This window comes from Lynx canadensis, chromosome E2 (genome assembly GCF_007474595.2).
Source record: "Lynx canadensis isolate LIC74 chromosome E2, mLynCan4.pri.v2, whole genome shotgun sequence".
NCBI classification, from domain to species: domain Eukaryota; kingdom Metazoa; phylum Chordata; class Mammalia; order Carnivora; family Felidae; genus Lynx; species Lynx canadensis.
Window position 1 is genome coordinate 2494793 of NC_044317.1, and position 17859 is coordinate 2512651.

Consider the following 17859-nt stretch of genomic DNA (forward strand, 5'->3'; position numbering starts at 1 on the left):
TGTGTGTGATTTTTTTAAGTTTATTTATTCTTGAGCAAGAGAGAGAACAAGTGAGTGGAGAAGAGGCAGAGAGAGAGGGCAAGAGAGAATCCCAAGCAGGCTCTGCACTGTTAGCACAGAGCCTGACGCAGGGCTCAATCTCACGAACCGTGAGATCACAACTTGAACCGAAGTCAAGAATTGGATGCTTGACTGAGTGAGTCACCCAGGTGTCCCAAGTGATTTTTTAAAAAGGTGTATAAACATGGCCAATTCTCTCACGTTAGGAAAAAACAAACATTATTCACCCCACTCCATCCTCTGGCTACCACCTGATTCCTCTTCTCTCCTTTCACGCTGTGTCTCTCAAGAGTGTTGTCGATACCTGTTGTTTCCATCTGTTCACCTCTCGACTCCGCAGACTATTGCAATCTGTCTTCCGCTTTCACCGTCCCACTCAGACAGCTTTGCCAAAGTCGCCAGTGACCTTGACACCACTATATCCAACTAGACAGTTTTCATACCTGACTTCAGACCATGGGTGGCTTTTACCATGTGGCGGCCCCATCCTTCCTGAACGCTGCCTCTCTTGGCTCTCGTGGCCTGCACCTCCTGGCCTGCCTTCTGCATCTCTGGATGTGTCTGCCGTGTTCTCCTTGCACACTAAGTTCTCCTCTGTTTGGCCACGAGATGTTGGGATTCCTCAGATGTCATTCCTAGGCCCACTTTGTTGCATACTTGACACTTTCTCCCCAAGCAAACCCATCTGTACCCACACTTCTGTGGTTTCCTTTAGCTAGAAGACTATGATGTCATACCCATCCTGGAACCCTCCTCTGAGCTTTGGTCCATATTCTCCACTCCTGTGTGCATCTCAAAGGCAACTCAAATCTCAACATGTCTGAGAAAAAGGTCACCATTTCTTCTCTTAACCTGGTTCTTCTCTGAGGATTCTCTGTCTCAGAAGATGGCCCTCCCACCATCATTGCCACCATCATTCACTGTCTTTGAAAACCGTTCGTTGAGCACCTACTCTGTGTCAGAGACCGGAGATATGATGAATAGTGGACCAGGTCCCTGTCATCATGGAGTCGATGCTCCAGGGGTGGAGACAAATATTAAACAAGCAAAGAAACAAACATACCGCATAATTTCAGGAAAGGGTACATGCCACGAACGGAGTGAGGGCTGGGCAGGGAGAGACTGATGGGTGGCATCAGCAGGGGTGGCCGTATCAGCCTGAGGCATCGGGAAACCTTGTCAAGGTGACACTGAGCGGGTGGTTGGATGACAGGATGGAGCACGCAAGGGCCAGGAGGAAGAGGTGAGGGCAGGGCGATTGCCAAGGCAGCCAGAAACCTGGGGATTGTCCTTCACTGCCGGCTCCAGAAGCCCTGCTCACTCTGTCTCTTGGGTTCCATCCCCGAGCCAGACGCCCTCATTTCCATCTCAGGCTGTGGTCCCAGTCGCCTCCCTGGCCTCCCTGTGCCTGGCCTTCATGCCGCAACCCAGTCATCTTTCCAGAGGCGAATCGAGACACCCTATTCTGCATCCTTCCTTCACGCTTTTCTACTGTGGTGGATTTAAAACAGAAGGTGGAATCTTTCCTCTCTTTGAACACGGGCCGGTCCTCGTGATGGGCTCAGTGGAAAGACTGTGGCAGAAATGGTGTCTTCAGACTGTAGACCAGGGGAGGTGGCTTCTGGCGGATTCTCCCTCCTGGGACACAAGTCCTGGAATGCACCACGGTCTGGTCAGGAGGCCTTGGACGTGTGGAGAAGCCACTGGACGTGTCCTGATGAGCAGCCCCAGGCCCCCAGCCTTCCAGACACACCCTCCCCCGACCCCCCAACCTGATGCAGTGGAGACAAGCTGCTTAGATTGCAGATTCACGTGCAAAATAATCCTCATTGATTTAAATCACTAAAGTTTGGGATGGTTTGTTTTATAGCGAAATGGAAACAGAATGTCTACTCATCAGTTAAAAATATATTTATAACCTGGCCTTCTTCCACCAAATGCAAATCTGATTATGTGTCCCCCCCCCCCCCCCCCCCCCCGGCCACCCCTGGCTCTTCCAGTCCCCCGTGCAGCTTACAGATTCTGACCAGCCCACCCGGGCCATCCTGCTAACCCTCGCCCACACGCGGCCCTACAGGGACCCTTCTGTGACCTGACCTGATGTGCCCGTGGTTACTCATGATGTGCCCTCCCTGCTCAGCGAGCTCATAAACCTAACTTGGGTGCCTGCAGCTGTGTTTCTGATGGCCTTGGGCTTGGGGCTTGAACGTGATAATGTGCAAAATGATTAATGTGGGTGGTAAGAGTTCCTGTGCTCTGCCCCGTTTCTCTTCCAGCCACACCTGCAGCCACACTTGTGCTGACTTCCTTTGCTTCCTCTGTTGGGTCCTCAAACCTGCCGTGCTCTGTCCCTCCTACCCCCTGAGCTCGCATGGGGCTCTGTGCTCGTGACGCCCCCAGGGTTTGAATAGTCGCTAAGTCCTACCATGTGTCCTTTCTGTGTCACTTTGCGCCCCACCCCTTCCCTCATGTTGCTTCCTTGGCAGGGAAGCCATCTAGATTTTTCAGGCCAGGTCAGCTCTGTGTCAGGCTTCACAATGCCCCATCCGCCCAATTTCCTGACACTTATCACAGCTAGAACTTCTCTTCTGTGTGATGAGTTTAGCGGTGTCTGTTTCTGCCACTGGACAGGCTTCCAGGAGGGCCAGAGATGGGTCTGCTTTTGCTGACTGGTGTGCAGCAGGTGGTGCTGCGTGTATATCCCCGTGGCCTGCCGACACAGGAGAGTGGCAGAGGCCTTGCTTGGTGGGCGACAAGTGGGCAGGTGTGCCGGGAGTCAGCTCACGGATTGGCTCGAGGGCTTGGAGGCAGATGACAGGTCCTGATCAGAGGTGTCCTCAGAAGGGCACTCTGGCCACGTCCTCCACGGGTGAGATGTGGGGAGACAGATGAACACGTGCCCGGGAGTGCAGCGCCTCATCCACGAGCCCCGTTTGGCCACCGGGACCTTCCACACGTAACTGGGAAGGGAACGAGAGGCAGCACCGATCAGAGGGGGCAACACATTCTTCCTTTGGGCTCAGACATGACGTGGGGATGGGGCTGGTTCAGATGGATGAAGATATAACAGATGGGCAGGCCCTTGAGCTAACATGGGGAGAGATGGTCGCTCACACATATGGCTGTGGTTGTGACAATTGCTGCAGGTTGGTGAGGGAGAAGGCCGTTGTTCTGGAAATTTGAAATGCACATAAAATCCGACCCTGCATCCAGCTTGGAGGAATCGAACTGCCAGATGGAGAGCAGCAGGGTGTGTGGACCCCCTGGAGAAGGGCTCTGCCACGGGGCGTGGAGGGCACAGCAGCTGGAACCCCTGGAGTCTTTTTCAGTGGGTGGCCCCGGGTGGATTAGGGCGCATCCGAGGTGCCAGAGGCCGGCTCTGCTGGTACAACGGGGGCGGTGCACCTGTGCCCCTAGTCAGTGAGTCAGTCGGCAAAGTGTGGAGGACCTTCAGAAACAAGAGGCCGTGGGTGCGCCTGCAGGGGGTTCTGATCAGCCAGGGGTAAGTGTGCGGGGTTCTCGGTCAAAGGGGAGTTGGGGAAACAGACAAAAATGTTGCTAGTTGCGGGCAGAGGCAGACAAGTACTTCCTCTTAGAAAAAGAAAGGAGAATCACCCAAATTATACCAGGGCGAAGTTCGTTTTTTGTTGATCACAGTCATGTGGCTGAGAATCTGGAGGCGAAGGGTTCACTGGGCAAGGGGAGAATCGGATTCTGTGCGGGTCTCACGTGTCCGTTCCGACCGGCCCGGGCCCCAGGCTGCCCTGCCACCCGCTCACACCCGCGGGCGTCCCGGGCCTTCGCTGGCTACGTGGGTGGACTGTGGCTGCCCTTCTGCCTGACCACTGCGGGGCGAAGTTTGGGATCTGCCGGCCACTGTTCGGACATGGTTCTGTTTGTACCATGTTGTCCATTTCTGGGCCTGGGGTTTTCCATCTGTGAATTCCCTCCCGATGCTGGAGCGTTCGGTGTGCTTTTCGTTTGTTTGTGGTGGGGGCTATTTTTAGTCCTGTGGTTCTGGTGGGGCTCTGGAGATTGGGGGAGAGGGACCAAATGCGAAACTTCGCACCGCCTGCCAGGGTGGGCTGGTTTTCATCCTCACAACCCGAGATGCTTAAAACAGCGAACCACCAGAGCTCCCAGGGCCCCCCGGCTCGGGCTCCAGCGTGCGTCAAGGGGGTAGGGGTGTGCAATTTGGATTTTGTCCTCCCTTGGGTGCCCATCTGCAAGGCCAGGCTGCATTCTGTGTGAGCATACTCGTTGCATCACTGTTGACGATGGCGAAAAAGAAAGAGAAGGTGTGGAGAAACGTCGACGTTCTGACAGCAGGGCAGGGTGGACGGGGTCCTGGCCAGGGCAGATGGTCTGGCTGGCACCAGAGCTGGCATGAGGCCCTGGAACACCCCCCAGAGGGCCTCACAGGGCCCTCTGCAAACCTAGCACCCCCTGTCCTGGGCGCGCAGAGGAAGGCCTGCAGGGACAGGAGGGGGCCCTTCCTGAGGAGCCCGATCCTGGCCCCAGCAAGGCTTACGGGTGTCTGGGGCTCTGTGCCGCCGTGACTGTGGGGCCCCACCACCACCAAGTACTTGGGAGATGACTGTGGGCCAGGAGAAGAAAACCATCTATTTGCTTCTGATTTATATTTCTTTCTCCTTTGCAATTTTCCCTTCTTTATTACCGAAGCAGTGAGAACACGGAACACCGTGGAAGGGAAAAGAGTTCCCAGTAATCTTACCACCAAAACAGCATCACTGAGGCAAGGTTACACATTTTGGTGTATTTCTTCCCAGACTCTATGTAAGTGTCAGTCTGTTTTACACAATTAAAAAAAATGTTTTTAATGTTTATTCTTGAGAGAGACAGAGTGTGAGCGGGGGAGGGGCAGAGAGAGAGAGAGAGAGAGAGAGAGAGAGAGAGAGAACATGAGAGGGAGAGGGCAGAGAGAGGGAGACGCAGAATCGGAAGCTGGTTCCAGGCTCTGAGCTGTCAGCACAGAGCCCAATGTGGGGCTTGAACTCACAAACCGTGAGATTATGACCTCAGCTGAAGTCAGATGCTCCGGTGGAGTGAGGCCCCCACCAACCCCAATTTTGCATAAATTTGCACACATTTTATACTGTAGGCACTTTCTTATTCTTATGCTCGGTTTCCCATTGAAGAGACCACATGCAGTCAGGTCAGGATGAAAGCCCAGTGGGGTCCCCGGGGGACCAGGCAGGGGGTGAGGGGGAGGGATTTCGAGACCCCAGGGCAGGAGTGGTGCTTCTTGCAGAGGACATGGCCTTGGTGGGACGGTTTCTCTCTGCCTGGTGTCACACAAGCCCCAGAACCCTGGTGTTAGTTAGGATCCCATTTTACAGACGTAAAAGCTAAGGCTGCCCCAGGTCAGGCAGTGCGCCCCAGGCGAGTGGAGGAACAGGAGTGTTTCTGCCCCCGTGGCCTGTGTGCCCACCCTGCCTGTTTGCACACCTTCTCAGCGCTTGTGCTGGGCATTCCTGTCCTCTCATGGGAGCGTCCGTGCAGGGGGGCTGCGGCCTCCGGGACAGCCTGCTCCGGGCTCTGTGGGAGAGGGCAGCTCTGGGAGACCCTTCCCAGGCGAGGCCCTACACCGGCACCCACGCGGGACAGCAGCCGCACAGGGCTCGGGGCCCGCGAGCCCATCCGTGTCCGTCTCCTCCTCCTCCAGCCCTTGTCCGTGGCACTCCTGTTCCTAAGTCAGTTCTGGTGGGGACACGGGTGCTCGCTGTCCTGGCGCTGGGGTTACCTAGCGGGAGGCAGCCCCTCGGTGGCCGGCTGACAGGTGGCTGGTGGAGACGGGCCGGGCTGTGGGCTCCCGGGTCAGCCACTTACCAGCAGCACGGCGACTGCGTGCCACCCTCTGACCTGGGAAACGGGCCGGGGCCTGGCGGACGTGCCCCTAAGCGTCGACTCCGACAATTAGTACTTGATTATGGTCAGTACTAGCTGAGCTCACTTTTCAGTTAAGAAGTGCCATAAACACATCTGCGGCTCAGTCTAGAAAATCACTGAGGAAGGGCGGGAATGGACGGACGGGGCGCCTGTCCCGGCTGAAGATTGAATATTCACTCACCTTTTTTGGGGGGAGCTCATGTTTTCTGCTGGGTATCCTCTACCCGCCTGCCCTCCCAACCCCAGGGTGGGTAGGTGTAATTTCAAGGGTAGGGCGCCTGGGGCCAGATGCTTGGACAGTGTCTGCCCCTGTCGGGGCCGGCAGGGGCAGGAGACAGCCTGCGATTTGGGCTGCTGGGTCCTCTGAGCCCCCTTCCTCGGGATGTCAGAGACGGGACGTGTTCCCCATGCTGGAGATCAGATGGCACGGTGGGACCACGCAGACCTGAAGCTGGTGGCAGGGTTGTATTCCTGGTCTCCCTCTGGGCATGGTATTCGAGACCCCAGGAGCCCTCATAAAAACCTCCCACAGAGGAGCCAAAGGGCCAGAACCTGAGTTTGTTCCATCTGGCCTGGTAGCGGCCCCGCAGCTGCAGGAGGACCCAGAGGGTGTGATGGTGTTGGGGAGGGGGGGCTGTGTGCACTGTCACTGTGGCCGAGGCTGCAGATAACAGCTCCCCGCGAGCACGCCGGGTGGACGGCCAGCCCCTCTCTCTTTCCCTTGTCTCCCTCAGGAGGGACAGGGCCCATCCTTCGGCAGAGGCTGGTGTTGAGGACCCCCTTTGAGGCGGGAGGCTGCCCAGGCCAACCACCCCCTTGGAGTCTACACCCCGGGGCGGTTTCCCCTCCAGCACCTGTGCCAGGTTTGCGGACTCTCGGGCGGGCTCAGTGGGCAGGGCCAGAATCCTTCCACTAATCCCAGTTGACAGGCTGACAGGCTGACATTCGTTTGTCAGCCAATTGCAAACGGAAAGCAGGATTTTGGTGTATTTATGGTGATCCTGTCATTACACTCAGCGCGATGAGACGTTGGTGTAAAAATAAAAAATAAATGGCCACACGGTTGAAATTAGCCTGGCTCCGACCCAGCCCAGGGCAGCCCCCAAACGGGCGGCTGAAATGGCTGTGCATTGGTGGGATTTTTCTGTTTTGTTTTGAATTTTTCTACTTTCTGAAAATCCTGTCCCAGGAAATACCAAACGGGAAGAGAGCAGGCAAAGAACATTCCTTCTGTCACTTCAGCAATGAGGTTCTTTTATTAGTAGACTTCTGGTTTTAGAGTGGTTTTAGGTTTGCACAGAAATAGAGTGGAAAGCCCGAGTCCCCACCTCTGTCCTGCCTCACCTCCTCAGTTTTCCGGGTTACCGACGCAGCATGTGGGAGTGGTACCCCCAGTACCTGTGGATACGCCATCATTAGGTAAAGCCCGTACTGTACGTGAGGGTCATTCCTGGTGGTGGACATTCTGGGGGTTTTGGCAAACGTATGATGTCACGTATGCACCATCTCAGAGTCATATGGAGGCGTCTCACTGCCCTAAATATCCCCTGCAGGGATGAAATGTGAGAGCACCTTTTAGAGAAACAGGGCTGTCCCCACTGGCAGGGACCTGGAGAGCCAGGAGGGGCTCTGGGAGGAGTGAGGATTATATGGGCGCCCAAACGCAAACATGATGTTGGTGCACGCGCTTAGTTTACGTTTAAAAAGAAAGGCACAAAGGGGCGCCTGGGGGGCTCGGTCGGTTAAGCGTCCGACTTGGGCTCAGGTCATGATCTCCTGGTCCGCAGGTTGGAGCCCCGCATCGGGCTCTGTGCTGTCAGCTCGGAGCCTGGAGCCTGCTTCGGATTCTGTGTCTCCCTCTCTCTCTCTGGCCCTCCCCTACTCTCTGTCCCTGTCTCTGTCTCCCTCCCCCTCTCTTTCAAAAATAAATAAACATAAAACAAATTTAAAAAGAAAGGCACCACCTTGGGGAGTGTGCTCCAGCCCACTGGGTAGGCCTACATCTTCCTCTTGGATTTAGGAGGGTGATTTGTGGGGCTCTGGGCTTGCTGATTCTGGCTTACAGAACATTTGCTGTCAACAGGTTGCCACGTGGGGGATGGTGCCACAAGGCCAGCTCTGAGCTGGGAATGCGACAGGAGACAGTGTTCCCCTGTGCGTGTTCTTGCTGACACGTGTGGGGCTGACACGTGTCCTCCCTCCCGTGTGCCCGCCCTGTGTGAGCACACACCTGCCAGCAGCCTTTGCCTCTGGGATCCAGAGATAATAAAGCTCTCCTGCTTTTGGGGGGTTCAAGCCCAGTGAGCTGGGGGGCCTGGCCGTGTCACGTGGGCCAAGCATGTTCTCAAGTCCCCACGGCGTGGCCCACCGACCTGGCCTCTCGCCACCATGGTGCATCAGTCAGGAGAGGTAGGAAGCCTCGCTTTGCGCCGGCCTCTTCCTGAACTAGACCCTCCTAGCCCCCACTTCCAGAGTCAAGGGCCCCTGAAGGTATTTGCAAATAATGGACACCTTGTCATGTCTGCATGCGCTTGACTTGTTTGCTGTAATTCTTGCTTACACTTCTCTTCCGCGAGGTGGGCGCTCTGAGATTCCTGGATGCTGATGGCATTCCTTTCCTGCCCAGGGTCGGGCAGGGTCACTCTCCGGAACCCCTGTTTGCCCCAAGGAGTGCCCTTTGCCGGTTTCCCTTCTTGCACTCCCTGGCTTTGGCATTAGAGGAGGTGAAAAAGTACGGGCTTATAATTCATTCCTAAGAGCGTGAGCACAAGGCACCCCGGATGTCTCCAGACCAGCCGTGGCACATTGCTGTCCAGTCAGCTGAGATCCAGCATCAGGAACGCGGGGTCTTTGTGGGAACTGCTGTTGTCCGCCAGAATGGGTCTAAATATAGTCAAAGTAGGTGAACTTACTATGCTTCCTGCATTTATCCTTTTAGCTGAAATTTCCCTGACTTTTCTTTTCCTTTTCATTTTATTAGGTTAATAAAACTTGGTTTTTGAGCATTTCGCCACCCCAGGAGGGCCGTGGGCCCCCCGTCCAATTCATCAAGTGCCTAATGAGCGGCCCCGGAGGTCCCGGGCCATCCATTCCAGAAGCTCTCTCTGCCTTGTAAAGGTGAGGCCCACGGGCTGCACTGTACATTTTGTCTGTTGGTTTCCCAAATTCTCCTGCCTGCTTGACTGTCACTTCTGGGGATTTATACGAGGCAGCGGCACCGCGGGCAGTCCCCCCTCTGCAGGAGGACCCCTCCTTTGCCTGCTTTTCACACACACACCACACTCTCCGTGCCATAAAATAACGTTTCTGTAATAAAATGGAGTAGAAATGTGTCGATGCTAGCATTTTAGAACATTCCAGCTCCAGTGCTGTGGGAAATCCCTACGTTTACATTAAGGAGGGAAGCTCTGTGAGAGTAGGGGCTAAAACAGTGTGGAAAAAAAAAAAAAAGGCCTTTAGTCAGAAGACATAGTGTGGGCTTTAAATAAATGACACCAAGAAGGTATGCGTGTGCGTGTGTGTATGTATGCAGCCCGCTCGCTGTTTTTACACGTGTGTTCCCGCCGCCCCTGGTTTATTGTTTGTGTTTCAGAGAAAGACCAGTAGAAGAGTGTGTGGATGCTGCCTGCATTCTGGCCCAGAGTCTGGACTCTGTCCTCTTCTAGAACATTCTTCCTCTTCCTCCCCCTGTAGGCTCTCTTGCCTTCTCCAGCTAGTCAGGATGCTGCCAGCTCCGGGCATGGGGCTGTGTCTGCCCCAACGTGGTGGAGAGCTGGAATCTGAGCACTCGAGCTTGGGGACAGGTCAGCTCGGGGAATGGAGACACGGCCATGGGAGGTACGAGGGCGGGGCGGCCCCGGGGCTGTGGGGGCCTCCAGCCACAGGGCCCCTGACTGTGCTCACTGCGTGGCCTTGTCAGTATTTGTGGTTAGCGTCCCCAGCTCCCCTGGTCTGGTTGAGCTTCTAGTAAATGCACGGCCTCTAATTGACTGCACTCTCGAGGGCGTTCATGATTGCTAATAAATTACTCCATCCGACTGTAACTTTCTTCCCTTCCTTGCAGCTGCCCACCTTGAGCCCACAAGAGGAAGCAGCACGGGGAGGAGGTTATGCTTGTGGGGGGTGCAGAACAAGGGAAAACAGAGAAGCCGGCTTGAACCATCTCTCTTGCGATGTGCCCTCTGCATTATCACCCACTGGCCCCGATGCCAGCTGACAGACCTCATCCAAACACTTGGCTGGGATTTGGGGACTTCTTTTAACGCCTGGTACGTGGGCAGTGGTGAGGAGGTCTGTCCTTCTTCTGTGGTCTCTGTGCACTTGAGGAGGAGGGGTCTGGAGGGTCTCTGAGGTCAAGGGGAACATCCATGGGGAGACAGGCATCATTCAACACCTCCATTCTCCGACGCGGGGAAGACACAATTGTGTGGCTCTCAGCAGTGACCTCAGAGTGTCCACATGTCCCGGAACATGTGTCCTAGGTGTGTGCATCCTCCTGGTTCCTGGTGGCCATGTGTCAGTGGCTCAGAGTCCACACACGGAGGCCACAAGTGGCTGTTCTGATAGGGCTTAGAGGGAGTGGGCCCGGCTTATGCCTGCGCTTAAAGCCTCTCAACCGAGGGCTGGCCCTTCTCAGTTTCCCGTTGCCTGTCGAGGGGCCTAGAGCTAGGCTCTGGTGCAGAATTTCCCACAAGCACCTGGCCCTTCTCCCTGCCTACCCTTCTTACTGTGCACTCCCTGGGCACTCGATGATCTGAAATCCACTTGGAAGGGTTTTTGTTTTGTTTTGTTTTCCCTCCTTGACACCTTGGAATGCAGTGGGCCGTCTCTTTCTGCTGAAGGATTTCCCATTCCCCTGTGGGCTCGAAGGGGGACCCCAGGCCCAGAGCACGGAGGTAGCGTACGTGGTTCTCATCATGGGTTTAGTCCTGTCTTAACTGCCCCGGGGATGCTGCCCTATTTGCCCCCCTCTCTGTACCGAGTCCCCCCCCCCCCCCACAGCAGCGCCCCGCCCCCTCAGGCCAGCCCACCTCCAGCCTCTCTGACTGAAAGGAACGTTCATGCCTGGGCCATCTGTTTGTTTAAACTCACCCCGTGCCAGTCCATGTTAAATGCAACAGAATGGAGAAAAATGTCATTCTTTGTCGGCCTCTGATCAAAGAGAGGACATAAAAAAAATTCAAGATGGATTTCTGAAGGACAATGTTGTACACATTCCCTGTGTTTCTGAGCTGCGGTGGTTAGTTGATTTTGGGGGGAAAAATCTTTTTTCCCCCCTTTTGATCCCGGGGAGAAAACACTCACACAAACACGTCTTGGCACCACAAACACTGCAAGATGGGCCCTTGTCTGCAGCCTCCCCGGCTGGCTGGCTGGCGGGTGGAAGGTGCTGGCTTCTCATTTATCAACAACACGAGAGAATTTGGAATACGACTCACTGCAGCGTGCAGACCCTTTCCTCCTCCTGCGGGCATTCAAGGCGAGGTCACTGTCGTCTGGGGTGACTCAGGACCCAGGATGCTCCCCCCGTGCCCAGAAACTGCCGGCCCGGCTGCCCCCTCCGTCTCCTTCACCCCCAGCCATTAAGAGTACGTTTCTCCCTCACTCCTTCAGCCGTGGAGCAAATGCAAATAAAAAGCACTTAAAATGGTTAACATTTCCTGTCACTGAAGGCATTCGTTAGGGGCGGGGGTCGCTGAGTTTTCAGTGTATTTTCATAGGAAAACTCATTTCAGATCTGCGGCAGGAACTCGGACAACTCACACATCAGGCCTCGGGGTTTGCCGGGAGCCCGGGCCCTGAGTCAGCCGGGTGACCCTTTATGTCATGTGGGTACAGGAGAGCAAATACCCGGCTTCACACTGAGGCCAACCTGGGGCCCAGCTCTGGTCACGGGAAAAAATAAAATAGGCTCTTGCCCACCCCCTCTCCCCTTGACGCATTTTCTTTTCCTTTATTGGAGAAACCCTCTCCCCCCCAAATTTGGTAATTTATTTTGTTGTGTTTCTCTATTGATCGTTCAGCTAGTGAGTTTGCTGGCTTCCTGGGTGCTCATTTCTGGTTCTGCACAAAAGAGCCACATTTCCTTTTGGAACCGGGACCAGGAGACAGACAGCAGCAGACATTGGAAGTTGTGAGTACTCTTCCTCCAGCGCCTCTCTGCCCCTGTCCGTCCGTCCGTCCTGCCTCCCCTTTCTTTCTCTACCAGCACACTGTCTGTCGGGCTCCTCCGCGAACCCCTCTGGCAGCCCTCGGCACCACTCTGGCTTTTGGGAAAGGAACCTCTACAGTTTCTGCACAAACATCCATGGGGAGGGGAGGGGTGGGGAGGGTGCTTAGCAGCGTGACTCCCTCTACTTCTCATTTTGAGGCTCCGAAAGATGGCGAAAGTACACAGAAGGAGGCTGGCTTATTTCAGGGCGAGCAGTGAGTCCCCACTGAGTTTACCTAATAAAACGAATTTTAAAATTTTCATTTTCTCATTTTGTTCCAGCAGAAAATGAGCTTGCCTTTATAATGTCCAGATCTTTCAAACTGAGTGAGAAATTAAGTTACAAAATGTAAATACTTTGGTATACATGCACGCGCGCGTGCGCGCACACACACGTATATATATGAAATGAAGTAATCCCTGACGGTAATGCAATAGAAAGCCTGACTTTAGGCTCCTAGGACGCTTAAAAAAATTTTTATGACGTGCAATAAAGAAAAGTAAGGTTCAGTAAAAATGTTTCTCTTTAAAAATGGATGCTTTGTGATACTTAATAAATTTAATTGTAATTTTCAGTTAACATGAGTTGCTTATTTCTTAAAAATCTTCTGAACGTCTTTGTGAAATATTGGGAGGATTGTAAGAATGTTAATGTTCTAGTCTACAATTTACTTCTTTTCACGAAACTATTCCAGGGAGTCAGGGCAGTTTTGAAAGGACACAGTTCTCCGATGAAAAGAATACCCTGCGCTTAATTACGAAGAGAAAGTAATTAATGCTCAAATTTCAAGGCAAATCCAGCGATCGGTTAGGAGCAGGGAGAATGAGAAAAGCAAGCCAGTTATTTGCCTGAGAAAATCCAGAAATTGACCTCATTCGGATGGATAATCGGAATGTGATTATATTTTTAGGGAAAAGTTACACAAACTTCAAAAATGGTAGTTGTTTTGCTTAAGTGCCTGGAAAGGGGATTCAGAATAATATTTGGGTTATCCTAGTTTGTGCTCTCGTGTTTGTGAAGCCTTGTCAGGTTAAAGAACCCCAGGGTGGGTGTGAGCACGGGTGTGTGTGTGTGTGTGTGTGTGTACCCCCTTTGCCCCCAGCCCGGGGGGAGTGTGGGGAGGAAAAGGTGGGTGCCGACCACTGGGAAAATAAATCTTCACCCCAGAAATTCATAACTCATCTAAAACTCTTAGAAATTAAACATAGCAACGCTCTCACTCTCTTTAACCTCCTCTTTGGGGGTGACAGGGGAGGGCAAGGGGCTAGAGTGTTTTTGAAATTGCTGCAGACCAGAGGCACGTCAAAAGGCTGTGGCCACTTTCCTGCGCGTCTGCCTGGAGTATCCCGTCCTTGCCCTCCCGGCTATGAAACCACGGCACAGGGCGACTGAAACACATTTTTGAAGCTTTCTAATTGGATTGCCAGAGCAGAAACCTTGGCCTTCTGACGCGGGCTCCCTTGCTGCCCGGCAGATGGCGCTGTGACTTCTGGAGTGGCCCATGGGGGTGGGGGTGGGGAAGACACTGAGATTCAGCCCGAAATCCCATCAGGTCCCCCCATCAGGTCCCCCTTCACCTCCCCCCGGGGTGCGTCCAGTCAGCTATAAACGTTAAGAAGTAAAGAGTTTTTGAGGCCTCACTTGAAACACGCCGAGCTGTCAAAGTATTTAAAGTATTTAAGCCAAATGTTAATTAGCAAATGTGTCGCCCTCCTGGAATGGTCCGAGACGGCGCCCGGCTAGCGTTCAAAGAAGTATTTCCCGGAGATGTTTGAGATAAAAATGGAAGAAGCTTAGTAGCTATTTCAAGATCTGATCTATGGCCTGTTTATATTACACAGGAAAAAAGATACCCTTACGATACTCCTGTAATAATCACGCAGAGTGTTACATGGCCATAGCACTGCGTGGAATTTTATGTGCAGACAAATGGCCAAGGAAAATCAGGCATGTGCAGATAGTGATGGGATCAGAGCCTCACCCTCTCAAAAACGGCTTTTCCATGCGTGTGGGAATACGCGCCCTGGACCTTGGCTTTTTATTCTGTCGGCACCTGCTAAAATGGGAGCTGCCAGATTCTTACGGCTTCTACCCTTCCTCTCCCAGGAGTGCTTTCAGGATGACTGTGTCCTCCTCCTCCACTGGGAAGAATGTCTACTTTATTTCAAAAGTAAACAAATATTTTTTGTCCTCGTCTTTTGCCAGGGAGAATCCCAAAATATGATGAGCACATCCTTCAATATATTTAATGTTAAAATTAAGACAATTTTGGATGATTCCAATGTTTTTGTTCTTCACGGGACAACAGGATTCCTTAATTTGTTTTAGGTAATGATTTGCCACATTGTTTTTTTAATTTGAAAAAAAAAAAAGCATGCATGTTGAAGCTACTTGAAATACATACCAAGAGAAAGGTTTTTTTCTTTTCCTAAAAATGATGTTATCGTTTGTTTTGGGGGAAGAAAAAGATGGTAAGGGAATTAATTTGACTCTAAATGTGAAATAATATTTAAGGACATAGATATGAGTACGTGTAATATAGTAGAATGCCTTCATTGCGTCTAGTAGTGATAAAATATTGTTCTTTAAAAATTTAATCGAATGATGTGCTGGCTTTTTTTTTTTTTTTTTTTTTTACCTGTATGTATTTACAAAGTGCAAGTTACCTACTGCTCGTAAGTCTGCGTGTTAACAAGATGATCGTGCAAGAAACCCAGCTGTTTAAATAAATTCTGTTCTGCTTTAAAGATTTTGCCCTTTGGGGGGAAAAGTCATTTAAGTATTGAGTGGCAGTGACCAGCTAACAATAGTTAAAATGAAAATAAATCTTCCCGAAACTTAGTTCTAATTTTCTTGAGCAAGATACTAACCCATAAAAAATAAACATTGTTTATTGAGCCACATTTGTATCAAGTGAACCTTTGTAAATTGATACGGAGAAAATATGAACTTGTATGTCCCAAATACTTTGGTCTGTTAGCAGAATAGAGAGAGCTATTTGATATGTAGAAACTGAAGAAAATAACATTAGTGATTCTGGAGAGAGATCCTTTCAGATTTGTGCAGACCCAGGGAGGTGATCGTATTAGAATTAACACAAAAATTTTTGTGTCACTGGGCACCGTGGCTTAAGGGACAATTTAATGACACCAGATATTAATGCTGACTTACATTTCTGCTCCGGCCAACCTTCTTACCATCTTGTTCATTTCCAGAAATCACATTCGTGACAGTTCTAATAGGCCATTCAACAGCGAACATTTTCTCATTTAGCCGAAAATATTTCAGGTTTCAAAAACCCAGCAAGGAAAAGTGCTTTCAGACTTCATGTATATGAATAAGCTTGTTTGGGGCAAGACTTTTGTGGAAAATGAACTCAACCAGACTATTTGCCCAATTTCAGTCTAAAATATTTTTATGTTTCCATTTGCCGACCGACCAGGCTGCTGGGACCTGAGTCGATGCAGGGGTGATTGTCTCCTCTCTTCTGGGCTTTTACTGTTTTTTTTTTTTTTTTTTTTTTTTTTTTTTTTATATATGAAATTTATTGACAAATTGGTTTCCATTCAACACCCAGTTGGGCTTTTACTGTTTTAATTTTTACTTCTTAAATACTTTTTTTTTATACTTTAGTCTTTACTGTTTTATTTTGGTGAGAGGGTGGAAAGTGGCCCGGGTGCCACGTTTGCCTGTGGGTTTACAGAGACGCAGAGGCCTGTGTGGCCAGCGGGGAGGACAGGCCGCACAAATCCCTGGCTAGGAGCGGAGGTGCGCCATTGCGGAGTCTGAGTCCTGTGTTTGTAAACTTTCCACTTTTTGTTTTTTGAGAAAGTCACGTCTGATCTCTGCCAGCAGAGGTGGGGAGGCGCGTTTACTTCCCTCCTAACAGCTGAATGCAATCAGAGCTCTCACTTTGTGTTGTGTTTTAGTTAAAAGGTAAAAGAAAAGAGAAAAAAGATACCCAAACAAACCAGAAGACACATTCAGCATCCAGTCTCGGACCGTGAATGGATAGAGCCGTCAGTGGGGGGATAAAGCCCACAGGACACAATGCGTTTAGCTCCTCCTCCTTCCCTCCCGTGAAATTCTCTCAGAAGGAGATGGGGAATCGTGGGATTCCATTCAGGGGTCAGCGAACACGTTTAAGCTGCATGTCAGGAGAAAGAAGGCTGAGATCCTTTGTGCAAACAAGCGCCAGCAGCTCAAATCCCTGCCTGTCTCTCAGAAATGCTCTGAGTGTCTCTGAGCGGTTTGGGGAAACAAGCCTTGCGTGCCACCTTTCTCAGTGGCCCTGCCACGGCCGCCTCCAAGGTGCCCAGCAGGAGCCGTGCCAGGGCCCCAAAGTTCCACGCTGACATTCCCCTGGAGGGGGTCTGGGCATGCAGGTGCACCCCCAGGCTGCGGTTGGGCTTGCCCTGCTGGGGACAGAGCCACGTTCCCAGTGGGAGCCCTCGGATCACCCGGCCTTGCGGCACGAGCACCTGTGGCCACGGACCCGGCCTGGACAGGGGCTCAGACAACAATGCCATGTTGCCGTTCTGTGATGGCTGCTCTCGCTGACCACCCCGGTGCCCCACCTTCTTGGAACCCTGATCTTGGACACTCAGCCACTTAACAAATTACTGTGTTTTCGCTTGCCGGTTGACTGTCTCCCCTGCCTAGAATCTAAGCATTGGGATTGTTGCAGACTTACGACAAGGGTGGGTGTTAATCCAGAGGTGGCCATGTGCCAGGCATGGCCTGGGACAACTGGATACTGCCTGCCAGGGTAGGGACTGCTGTTACCCTCGTCTGACAGTTGAGGAGACTGAGTCCCGGGGAGGCCGAGTGAGACCCTCGAGGCCTCACAGCTGCTGCGGACTCGAATCCAGGCCAGGGGATCACAGACCCCACGTTGTGCAGCAGGGCCTGAGCGCTGTGCTCAGTCAGTATTTGTCGAGTGAGGTGTCACTCCTGGAGCAGGAGATTGGGGCTCACGTGGGGCTCTGCCCTCACTCGCTGCTGACCGTGGGGGATTCCTTAAACTTCCTGAGCCTCGGTCCCCTCCTGCATAAAAGGGAGCTGACAATCTTCCTTTTCCAGGTTGTGAAGATTTGAGACTGTGAACGCAAAGGCGGGGCCTATAGATCGTGCTGGATAAAGGTCTCTGGGCCAGTCCCCGGAGCCCCGAAATAAATGGGCAGAGGGGGCTGCCTGGCATCGCGTCTTGGCCACCTACCAGCCGGACACCCCAGGTGAGTCTCTTGCACTTGCTGGATCTTGGTTTTCTCTCCTGTTCCTGCTTCAGAGGCTCACAGAAGGAGGGAGAGTGGAGGCCACGTCTTCCCGAAGGCATTCGCACACCCTGTGGCCCTCCCATGCCAGTGCCTTGTGGTGGGAAGCGTGGCCCACAGACCAACGGTGTCGGCGCCGCCTGGGGCTTGGTTAGAAATGTGGAGTCTCAGGCCCCACCGAGACCTCCCACATCGGACTCCGGGTGTGTGTGCCCTGTCCTGGCCGCTGGGGAAGCACTGCCCTGGAGCACACGGGGGACGGAGGGGCAGATGCCTCATAGCTGGCTCTCTGGGGGCCCTCGGCCGTCGGTTCCTCCCCTCTTCCCGTCCTTGTCCGTCCTGTGCTGCAGGGCCCTGAGCGGCTGCCTGCACAGCCTCCCTGCTTTCGGCTGGTCTGGGGGGAG

The 17859-nt window shown here is 52.7% G+C and overlaps 1 long non-coding RNA gene across 1 annotated transcript; it reads left to right on the top strand.

Moving 5' to 3' along the window:
* The first annotated feature begins 8956 nt into the window (after positions 1–8956).
* LOC115503328 lies at positions 8957–17420 on the top strand. Its single transcript, XR_003965347.1, has 5 exons — positions 8957–9087; positions 9664–9773; positions 10034–10238; positions 11994–12103; positions 17265–17420. It is a non-coding gene; the product is annotated as an uncharacterized LOC115503328 (long non-coding RNA).
* Positions 17421–17859: the final 439 nt, after the last annotated feature.